The sequence below is a fragment of the Ixodes scapularis genome, unplaced genomic scaffold, assembly GCF_016920785.2.
Source record: "Ixodes scapularis isolate PalLabHiFi unplaced genomic scaffold, ASM1692078v2 ptg001158l_1___fragment_1__unscaffolded, whole genome shotgun sequence".
Taxonomy (NCBI): Eukaryota; Metazoa; Arthropoda; class Arachnida; order Ixodida; family Ixodidae; genus Ixodes; species Ixodes scapularis.
This window is the reverse complement of record NW_024610106.1, coordinates 258,228-270,468: the sequence shown is the minus strand read 5'-3', so window position 1 is coordinate 270,468 and position 12,241 is coordinate 258,228.

Genomic DNA, 12,241 nt, shown 5'->3' with positions numbered 1-12,241 from the left:
TTTGTACCTTTGTCTCTCGGTGTCCTTGTATTCTTTACATTTGGCCTGCCAGAGTGCAGGACGCTTTTGTACTTCGCTAGGTCCTCTCTGTTCCGCTGAAGCAGCGTCAGCGTCTCCCGCGGAGCAGAGAGGATTCCCTGGACTTGTGTAAAAAGTATGATAAACTGATATCCGCGGGGGGAAGGACGTAACTACCCATGTTCGCCCTGCTGCTAGCGTTGGCAGGGCCTAAAAGCCGTTTTTATTGAAGGCCGCGAGCGTGCAAATTTTGTAAACTCCGCGCGCGCGGGTATGTGTGTGTGCGTGCGCGCGTGCGCTTTGATGGCACAGGGCTGCTACCCGTATTTGTGTGTATCTTTCTGTTTTGAGTGTTTTTATTTATTTTCCTTTCCCGTATCCCTTTCCCTACTTGGCGGCGGGCTAGCAGGCCCACCTGCGTAAGGGTCTCGACCTTTTTGCCTAGCCTCGCACGCTGCCGAGTGGGTATCGCAATATGTGCAAATAAAAAGTATTATTATTATAATTATTATCGCCTTCGTCGCGAGGTCTGTGGCGAAAACTACAATCCTACAGTGGAGAAAATTCAAACGCTCCTTGCAACTAGTGAACACGGCGGTTCATTGGTTGTTGCCTTCTGGACGCAGCGCGAGACGCGACGCGTTGACGCAAAATATCTGGCTCTTCCAGATACGCCGGGACGCGCCAAAAAACGCTGCGTTTCGTCCCGGCGCCGGAAGTGACGTCAAAGCGCAGGCGCAGACGCGACGCAGACGCGGAGAAAAGCGCACCATGTGGGCTAGCCTTAACACGCACACAGATACGCGGGTATATATACTCACGCGTAGGCATGAAAACACGCATGTGCACGGGGGGCACGCACATAAGCATCCTCGCTCATGCAGGCGCACACGCAAGCAGACACGGACGCGCAATTACGTTCGCAAGCGCGAGCACGCACATAATAGAAAAACTAGACGAAACGTCACAAGGTGTATCGATGAAACGAACGCCGGCTATTTCCGATGGAACGATTTATCCTTGAAAAGGTGCAGCTTCGAAGAAACGAGCTGTCTAAAACGTCGTCTGACGAACTGACTGCATGGCACCGCGTATATTCGGAATGTATAGTACATAAAACAGCGGTCACTAAAACAGGCACACAAAAAGCATAACTGTTTCCAGTGCTTCGTGAGAAATCGTCACCCCAGTTGCCGAAACAAATTTTGCATTCACAGAGATACACATACAACAGAGAGGGATTCTAACCACGGTCATCTCACCATAAAAATAAACTACGCATTGCCAAATGCTCAGCGTCCGCCCAAATGTAGCCTAGCGACAGAGACTAATGTATTTTCGTGGCGAGAAAAACATGCTTCGGATTTCTTTCGAACGCACTCTAAAGAAATGTATATTATATCTACGATCAAAATTGGCGCCCCTTTTAGAGGAAGAAATGTAGTACTTACCGTACCAGAAGGAGCGTCGTTCTACGATCGCTTTGATCACGCACAGTCTGCAACGACGGTAACAAGCGGATAGCCTTCGGCATCGATCTCGCCACATTCCTTCGTGCGCCTCGCTTCTTCCACTCCGGCCTGTTGCATGGCTTCCCAAGCGGCATCTTCAACACCCCGAGTCAATTCGTTCTCGCAGCACTACGACACGATGACTCAACCTCACCATCCGTAGTTTCAGCAGAGGGTCGCTTACGTGCAAACTCTATTTGCGACTTCGAGACCTTTCGCTTGCCATATTTATACCTCTTTGGACCCATAGCTGCGAGGACGGCCTTTCTAGTTATGAAAACACGCACAGCTATCCACCCGACACCCCGCCCCGAGAAACAAAACCACTCTGTCTGGACGGGTCCTGCCACCTCTGGACCACCACAAGCGCGTTACTGAAGAGCGCATGCGCGCGGAGTAATACAAAATCAGAGCAGCGTGCGTGGCGAAATGGTGGCGCCCTCACGCGGCGCTCGTCGAACTAGTCTTGACCGTCCAAACGAGGAAAACAAGCCACAACACCTTGGTTCAGTTTTTTCGATGTAGTTAAAGAACGGATGTACTTACAGCTATATTTTATTATAATTGAATTCCGTGTTAAATTCCGCAGATATCCCACAAGACACATTTGTAGTTAAAAATTCACAGGTTTTTAAAAACGCGTTCTAACGTAAACATGTCAAAACAGCCAATTCCGACCGATTTCACGATTTAATATAAAATATAATAAATTTCTTTATGAAAAATATGCTCTGTGGGATAGTTGGACGAAGAATCAATCTTTTTATAGCAAAAAAGTGTGAAAAAATCGGTGTAACGGTTATTAAATGAGAATTTTCGTAAAATGGCAGAAAATCGCGTGTATTCTCTATGGGGCTTGGAGGAGCGCTCCCTCTTAATTTCTAATTTCTTCTTAATATTTTTCTTTTCTAGTTGAGATATAAGTACCATCAAGCTCCGTCCCAGGTTCTATTGAACATACCGGGCAAGAACATGCTGTTGTACGTTGCAGTGTCATGCCAATATGTTGATCTGCGCCTGCTCAGTTTGCTGTACGCTATTCGCCTCGAGATCGACCTAGAGGTGGCGCTACGGTCGCGCTATCATCATCATCAAAGCGGGGATAGGAGAACGGCCGCCCCATAGGCTCTCCACGTCGGCGCGCGAGACGGCGTAGATTCTTCCGTTTATTTTGTCGCATACTATCGGTGGGAAAACAATTCTAGCGGAAAAAGATGCAGTACTGTTCGGTGCTTCAGTGAAGATCGAATCGTGTTACCAGCGTGCGGCCCAAATTTATATAATCGCTTCTGTGGGTGCGTCGTCTGCTCTAGGCAGACTTTGGAGAGCATGGATCACCACGACTGATGCCTGTCTCCGGCTGAACTGGAATATTTATGTTAAATATTTGTTTCTTTTAAAATGAATGTATCGGTTCATCAACGTGGAAATAAAAAAAAATAAAAATAAAGTCCGACCCAGTTAACATAATACTGGTACTGTGGGCTGTGAAATCGCAGCTTCTATGCTTTTTTTAACGTCAAGCTTTTGCAGTAATATAAATATTCAGAATGAAGATAAGCTAGCGTTGTATTAGAAATTACCATGCTATTGAGTTCCTCTGCCGTTTTACTGTGCCATAGTGTGGGTAAATTTTTTGGAGTCTGAACAAATCTACTGCGTTGCGATGAGGAGTGAGTGTCTCTTCTAGTTAAAATCTGCAAACTGCACGGTTGGAGTCTGAACAAATCTACTGCGTTGCGATGAGGAGTGAGTGTCTCTTCTAGTTAAAATCTGCAAACTGCACGGTTGGCAGGACAACTGAAACAAGTGAAACAAACTGTTCTAATATATCTGCCGTGACTGTAATAAACGAGTGTAACCGAGCAACGCAACAATGTTCCTGCTATTAAATGCTTTTCTCGGTAGTGTGGGTTCACCCCCTTCAATTTTCTTGGTGAGGGCCGCGGATGTCAAGAGGCTAATACTATACATTTCTGGCTAAATAATCTTGTATTCAAACACAGTAGACTCTGCAACCCCAACAAACGACGCGCACCACGACACAGACAGCATCGGCCGCAGTGATACTCTTTTACTGATGAGGGCTAGCGACCTTCACGAGATTTTCCGATCTCCCTCCGCCCTCACCTAACCTATATCGGGACTGGGCAGTTCATCGATTAACTTTTAGATTATTCAAGTAATGCTTTAATTTTTTTTTTTCCATTCAATTGGAGTCTAGTACTGGAGAAAGTCAGCAAGCAGTAAAATATGCCGGCTTCAATATTTTTGACGTCTTTATTTCTTTTGTGACACTAGCTTGCACGGTAAACCACTTCAGCGTGCTTGTCATTTCGCCGAGGGTGATTATACTGTTTAAATAATAACTTAAGAAATACTTTATTTTAAAAGGCTTCCCGTGATCATATTTATGTAGGACTCACAGCGTGAAGTCTAGAATGGGAATGCAATATGCCATTTGTGACATAGTAAAACCAGTACAAAATATGTAGTTTTAACGTCTTTCACGCAATATGACCGGGAAAAAATCAACGTACGGATTAATTGATTAGTCTATTTTAAGGATAGCGATTAGTCGGGTTAATTTTCTTATCAAACCACAAACCCACTCAACATTCAATGCTTTATGAAAGCCACGGTTTGTGCGAGATAACAAAAATACGTGGGACCAGCGATTGTATAAAAAACAACACACTAAGATTATGGAAGCTTAATAATAATAATAATAATCGCTTTGCGCATGGCAAACGATACAACACAACCTTTAGTAAGAAGAAACGGCAACAAAAACATAAAGAATTTAATAAGGAATATCAAGCTCAGCCGGAAACGGGCTTGCGTCGTCGAGGTCCATGCTTCTGAGCGTGCGCCCGTAGCAGACGACGCACGGCGGTATCCCCGCTTTCGCGCGTTTCCAATTTCGGCCGCACAGTGGCGGCACGGTTCGATCTCGAGGCGAATAGCTCAACATCACAATTTGCATTTTCATTCCAACCATTAAGAACTCAAGAAACAAAATGAAAGTTTTGCACATGGTTCATGCAAGACATTTGTGCATGGCATTAGGAGATAGATATTTGAATACTCACAGCTCTCCTAGGTTTCTCACATGTTGGGTCAAGCACGCACGTAACATTTGTTTATTTTAATAATTGCAGGAACGCTGTTTTGTGAAACTCTCGCAGCTCCTGTCAGGATGCCAGCCAGCCCCTTGGTTGGGGCACCTGACCCGCTGCCAAGTCACAAGAGTCATGGTGATGTAGACGGCCAGCTCTGCGTATGAACTCTTGTCAACCTGTCAATCGAAACCGAAACCATGCCACAATCTTCCCTGGCTAACTAGTTCCATGGGTGCGAAATGCGGACTGCTGCATGCTGGAATTTTATAAAAGTAGTGTATTTTTTTTTAGACGTTTATGTTCTACGTCGAAGTTTTGAACGATGGTGTATTCGCCCTTAGCAACACCCCTAGCAACGGTTTGTTGTGAAACACCAGACTTGCGGCTTTCAATCCAATCCAGTGTCGTAGCTGTCTGGCTCTCTTTCGTCGTGCCCGCGGCAATCGACGCTTCGCACCATGCTTCGCATTTCGCGGTCGCAGTTATTTTGTATTGTTCCTGCGTAGTCGTGCGACGTTCTACTCGCACAGTTCATAGGCCTTCTAGTTCCACGTCGTAGACACCAGCTTTACGACACACCCCGACTCCGAGACAAGACTGGCCGAAGGGCGACACTTTCACATCACAAGGTAGGCACCGAAAAACTGGCTCCCCCAGCCATTGGGCCGAAATTCTTTGTCGTGACATCCTGACAGCGTGTGCTGTATGCCGTAAATAGCCGCTGTATTTCGTTTCATCTTGCACAAGGGCGACTTCCACTATTGTGCTCCCATAGGTTTTAAACACGGCGTCAGCTGTTTTGTGGCACAGCCTCCAGATTTTCCAACGATATCGCGCGAACGTCGATTGTCCCGTGGATCAGCGCTTTATCGCGGCGTGAAACAGCAGGTCAGTGGGTCTACTCACGTGTGGCAGAAGGCACATGCTAGCCTCGCTGACCTGCTGTTTCACGCCGTGATAAGGCGCTGATCTACCGGACAATCGACGTTAGCGTGGCTTCCGCAGCACTCAAACCACGCACTTGCCGCGAGAAGAATGTCTTGCGTTTCATTCGCACTCGGTTTCGTGCGAAGCCAAACGAAGCCACGAGCAGCCGCGCTTCGGAGAGCCGGCCTCTTCCGTTCGTGCGACCTTGGTAGCGCTGTCGTCGAGACTTTGGTCAATAGGAGAAGCGGGCAGAGCCAGGGCGTGTACGAGACGCAGATAGAAGGCTTGACACGCCAACCAGAAGCCGCAAATAATCGCCTAGCAGTGTTAGCGCGAAAAATTTTAACCTGTGCCAAAGAGTTTAATAGAGTAACTGTTTATGGCTGAAAATATAGTCTACGTGATGCTTCGATTATGATCGTGCAAAAAGGTGTAAGAATCGAATGTCCCGCTCGAACTCCGTTTTGCTCGGACAGAGTCTGACCGCTCGGACGTGGCTCAGACGCCTGGCATACAGATCATGTCGACCGTTCTCCTAGATATTGATTTTGTATGACCGTGATAGTACAATCACATGCATCATGTTTTCATTCGCCAAGGGTTAGTCCGACGCACTTATTAATTTTGTTTCTCGCGACCACTGCCAGGGTATTATTTGCGGCTTCTGGCTGGCCACATTCAAATCTGTGAAGACGCCCTGGGACACGCCCAGCCCGCTTTCGGCCAATGGCGCCTCTTCATTTGCTTCCTATACTTTCCAATGAATGGCCAAACTCTTTCTATGTATACACCTTTCCAAAAAACGCTCCTAGGCTACTGCCATGTTGCTGATGCTGATGTGGCTGGTGCGACTCTCGCGCCCTCTATCAGCTAGAAATTTTCTGCCACCCTCTGGGACTGTGAAGACCCGCTCGGCGTGGTTCTCTACCTATGTTTTTGCGGTTTTGCATTCAATGTTTTCTCGCCCCTCTTGAAAGTTTCCACTTAATTTTTTTTATGCGTGCTGCGTACCCTTTTTGTGTTATCTTCCACTGTGATAAATAAGGCTGGTAAGTACCTGCCATTCAAGCTTTTCTGCTCGACATTCACGGGAAAGGAAGGAGGTGAAGGACGTCGAACGACCCTCGACGCGATTTTGCAAACATTGTTCTTCCCCCTCCCAGAGATAATCCGCGTAGAATCCTCAGTCGTCTCCAAATATAGCTGTCCGGGTTGGGGTGAGAAACGGGTCAGTCGCGTTTGTTTCTTTGCTTTGGTGCGGTTATGAGAAAAGGTAGCTCTTCCCAAAACGGGCCCCGAGACGAAGTCATCTCTGATTCCGTCCGATCATCAAGATGTGACTGTCGTCGACTGTGACTGTGTTATTTGAGATCTTTCTCAAATAAATTCTTTTCGGATAACGCTGCATCGTGTGGTACGTACGATATATTGTTTGAATGTTACCACTTCCTCAATTGTATGTCCGTGTCCTGTCCATCGGTAAACACGTTATTTGTGAGCTTGAAAAATGCATGCCTTGCGGCCCTCTTCTGTTGCAATTTATTTTTGACAGCAAAGCGCTTTGTCGTTTCACATGCGGTGAATCCTGCGGCGCCGTCAAAGCTTATCGTAAGAAATAAACACAAACAACTAGAACTATACATTCCAATCGAACTCGTTCTGTCGCGCGCGTACCCAACAAAAATAGTTTAGTTTTTTTTTTTTTTTTTTTTTTTAAATGTGGGACAATTCTTTCTCAATGTCCTCGGGAAAATACATGTAGCATGAAACACAAAATATAGCGGGAAACGACGATAATTTATACGCCAGCAGTGTTTGAAACTGCGCCTACACAGGCTGCGCCTATTGACATCACAGTCCACTCGGTTAGGGTTAGGAGGGACGCTGGTGAGAGTCTAGCCTCAAACTCAGTGACTGGGCTCGAAAACAGTTTGTTGCCCCTGGGGTTGAGTGTTTTTTGGAAAGGTGTATAAGGATGGCTAGTTGGGCTAGTTGGTTTTGCATCATGATGTAAAACACCAAAACAACAGAGACGAAAAAGAAGGGAGAACTGGACAGGACGTGGCGTATTACACCATGGTTTCTACGTATAGCTCTGCCCGCTTGGTCTGGAGGTCGATGACACGAAAACTTTATCACGGGTGACGTCAGAACTGTGCAGTGTGCAACCACGTCCTTTCTTATCTGCTGGCCTGCTTTCTTCAAAGCGACGTGCTCCTGTCTGATCGTAACGGCTGTACATGCCGCTTCGGCAGCCCTGATTCCACAATCTTCGCTCATCACTCTGGACAGCTGCCGAGCTCACGTGCTCTGCGGCACGAGCAGTTCACGCAACTCGCTCGCGCGACTTGTCGAAGTGTTAAAAACAGTTGTGTGCAATTCCGCAACTCCGCCTCGGAGGTTGCGACGGGGAGGGCTGCACATTTGCCTCTACCGGACTCTGAGCCACGGGCATTTGCTTCTTGCGCATCCAACATTGTCATGTGGCAGGAACCCTAAACGTTTCTTCAACTGCTGCCATAGTTCTACGGAAATTTGTGCAGCTGAGTAAACCTACGCATAGACCAATTTTCTTGAAGCGTGGACCAACCACTGGTCTCTATTGTAGTAGGCTGGATTCAAATCGGAAGTCTGTCGGTGGCGCCACCGGCAGCCATTGCTTGGCACCAAGCAATACGTGCCTTGCACGGGACGTCATATGGCTCCATACCATTCCTGTGCCCGTACCCTCTGGAACATACATTTTGGCAGCATCGAATCTGTTCTTCTCCGCAAAGTTCTCCGAGAGGAAGAAATTTATTGGTCCTAAATGTGTGCTCCGGAAGGTACGGGCACTGGAGCATGGTCCGCAGCAATGGTGGCTGATGTGACGTCAATGCAAGTCGTGTATACACGCAAGTCTATGGGAGAAACACACAAAAGAAGGAAATTAAAGATTCTACACAGTGTTCGAAGGCATGTATTTTACGATGTGCTGCAATAATTTTATATTGTGTTTGGAGGTTGAATTGCGATTTCTCAAGCATTCGAATGCCCATTAAAATATTGTGCTATAGCACCCATGGCTGATCTGGCAAGCTTGCTCTCGTGGTGGAGTGAACAAATAAACTTGCTGTCAATAATGCCGTCGTGGGGGAGCCCAGAAGTTGCTGAACGTCAACAAAGTTCCATATTGGCAGCGTCTTTCCGGGAGTGAGCGAAATCATAGCAGAGCCTTCAAGCTTGTCACCTGCTAAACCCGACTCATTAAAACCGCCACCAACTCCGAGGTACCTCTAGGTAACTCTCTTCTCAGTGAGCTGCTCTACATTTTTTGCACAGTAGAGTCACTCTCGACAACAAAACATTTCTATATAACAACCGCGAGGGTTGTCAGATTTAATGTTTGTGCACTAGCTATTTGACAGGCTTCCCGACAGCAGCCAAAAGATTCAGTGACGACAACAGTTTACGAGCGGGGGAACGTCACTTTTCTTTGTCTTTCCCATAGAGTTTTATGCATTAGCCAATGTCAAGTGATGGGCGCTGGTGGCACCACTCCTCCCTATTAAGACGAGCCTCGATCCGTGATCCAGCTTACTACAACAGAGATCAGTGGCACCAACTAGCCCAGGTACTGATGTCGCTGGCTTTCTGGCGCAATATAATAAATAACATGCTGAAAAGAGCAGGGCCATGACATGACGTGGTGAGGCTAGCCTCTGTGATGCAGCTTCTTCGGTAGGTGCATCCCCTCTGACCTCATCGCCCGTCTGTCTATGCTGAAAGAAGCAGTGGTGAATCTCCTTCGTGGGATTGCCAATGGGAGCAGCTTCATCTCCATCTTTGGCAAACTCCACCGGCGAACCAACTCCATTGTGACGTCGGTCAACACACACGACTGAGTTGAAACTCTATCGGGATTTTTCCCTTAAAGTGTCCCCACTAAGAATCTCAAAACACCGCGGTGAGTATAACAGTAAAAATATTATTTTTAAGTTGGCAAAATGAATAGCATGAGACAAAATTAAAAAAATATATTCCTGAAATCTGGTTGCATGAATTAGTACCTAATGTACTGAAATAATGAATACTGTCACGGGTGGTGACCAAAAGAAAACAGAAAATGAACAAGAAGAAATAAACGTTTAATGTGGCGAACTTGTGCCAAAAATAAAAGGGTACAAAAGAAAACAGCAGAGCGTCGCGGGCGTCGATATCGGCGAAACCGCAGGATCGAGCGCAGAGGCGAGACTGACTCGACACGGTCGCGAGCGGCGTCTTATCTAGAGTGAGTCACTATCTCGAAGATTCGGCGGAGAAGGTTCGAGCGTAGCGCGCTCGCGGCGAGAATGTACACGCACTTTCTAGAACAACATAAGCAGGGATAAACGACAGAAGTTAGGTCCGGAGCAAGAATAAACGAGAAAGTACTAGAAGTCCGTGACCCTGCGCGCGGCATTATCCCCCCCTTTAAAAGCGCATCGTCCCGATGCAGCACAAAACAAAAAAACAAAAAAAAACAAAAAAGCACAAATCCTTAACAAAACGGTAGCAAAATCGCGAGCCACAGTTCACAGTTCTCAGTTCACTCGTCGACAAGAGTAGAAAGTTCTATCGTTCGTAATACGGCTTCAGCCGGACGACGTGCACCACCTCGGGTCGCGGCTGACGTCTTGCAGATGGGCGCGTTCCGAGGTGGTGCACGTCGTCCGGCTGAAGCCGTATTACGAACGATAGAACTTTCTACTCTTGTCGACGAGTGAACTGAGAACTGTGAACTGTGGCTCGCGATTTTGCTACCGTTTTGTTAAGGATTTGTGTTTTTTTTTTTTTTTGTTTTGTGCTGCATCGGGATGATGCGCTTTTAAAGGGGGGGGATAATGCCGCGCGCAGGGTCACGGACTTCTAGTACTTTCTCGTTTATTCTTGCTCCGGACCTAACTTCTGTCGTTTATCCCTGCTTATGTTGTTCTAGAAAGTGCGTGTACATTCTCGCCGCGAGCGCGCTACGCTCGAACCTTCTCCGCCGAATCTTCGAGATAGTGACTCACTCTAGATAAGACGCCGCTCGCGACCTTGTCGAGTCAGTCTCGCCTCTGTGCTCGATCCTGCGGTTTCGCCGATATCGACGCCCGCGACGCTCTGCTGTTTTCTTTTGTACCCTTTTATTTTTGGCACAAGTTCGCCACATTAAAAGGGCACAAAAGAAAACAGCAGAGCGTCGCGGGCGTCGATATCGGCGAAACCGCAGGATCGAGCGCAGAGGCGAGACTGACTCGACAAGGTCGCGAGCGGCGTCTTATCTAGAGTGAGTCACTATCTCGAAGATTCGGCGGAGAAGGTTCGAGCGTAGCGCGCTCGCGGCGAGAATGTACACGCACTTTCTAGAACAACATAAGCAGGGATAAACGACAGAAGTTAGGTCCGGAGCAAGAATAAACGAGAAAGTACTAGAAGTCCGTGACCCTGCGCGCGGCATTATGTACACGCACTTTCTAGAACAACATAAGCAGGGATAAACGACAGAAGTTAGGTCCGGAGCAAGAATAAACGAGAAAGTACTAGAAGTCCGTGACCCCGCGCGCGGCATTATCTCCGGGCTGGAAGTGAACGTCCCTACGACGAAGGTTGTAGCGGCCGGCGTCGACGCGTTGCTGGTCTTGAATCATGAGTCGGGCGAGCTGGCGGACTTCTTCGGCGCGTTGAGCAACCGCCTGGGCGTCGTCGCTCTCGTTGTCAGATGGCTCATGGGGCAGCATGGCGTCCAGCATGGTCGTTACCTTCCGACCATGCGTTCTTCTTGTTCATTTTCTGTTTTCTTTTGGTCACCACCCGTGACATTTTGGTGGAGGTGCGGGGTAACCGCATGCCCGTGCAGCGCTCCCCCCCCGAGTTCTTGCAGTGCAAGTCCGAACACAAGCCCCCAAGAACCCAACGAAGACCAGACCGAGATCCGACTATGTCGCCGGAACCTTGGCCTACCCCCGGAATCAGGACCCTTGCTACCCAGCACCTCCACCAAAATGTCACGGGTGGTGACCAAAAGAAAACAGAAAATGAACAAGAAGAAATAAACGTTTAATGTGGCGAACTTGTGCCAAAAATAAAAGGGTACAAAAGAAAACAGCAGAGCGTCGCGGGCGTCGATATCGGCGAAACCGCAGGATCGAGCGCAGAGGCGAGACTGACTCGACAAGGTCGCGAGCGGCGTCTTATCTAGAGTGAGTCACTATCTCGAAGATTCGGCGGAGAAGGTTCGAGCGTAGCGCGCTCGCGGCGAGAATGTACACGCACTTTCTAGAACAACATAAGCAGGGATAAGCGACAGAAGTTAGGTCCGGAGCAAGAATAAACGAGAAAGTACTAGAAGTCCGTGACCCTGCGCGCGGCAATACAATCAACGTTAACTACAACCCTTTACGTTGCGAAGACAGTTGTGGCCGACAACGCTAAGAAGCGCAAGCTAGGTCGCTACGTCTCGGCACGACAGTTTGCGCTTCTCCTGAACTTTCTCGGTGAAAGTCGAGTTTTCTCGGGGACTGCTACAGAGAGCTTTGTTACCAAGGAGGAGCGAGATACACTATGGGGCGTAATAGTTTGAGAGTTAAATGCCCTTCGGCCATAAAGAATAACTTTCTGGAACTCACGTGCATGCCAGACGTGGGCTTGCGACCTGAGAGT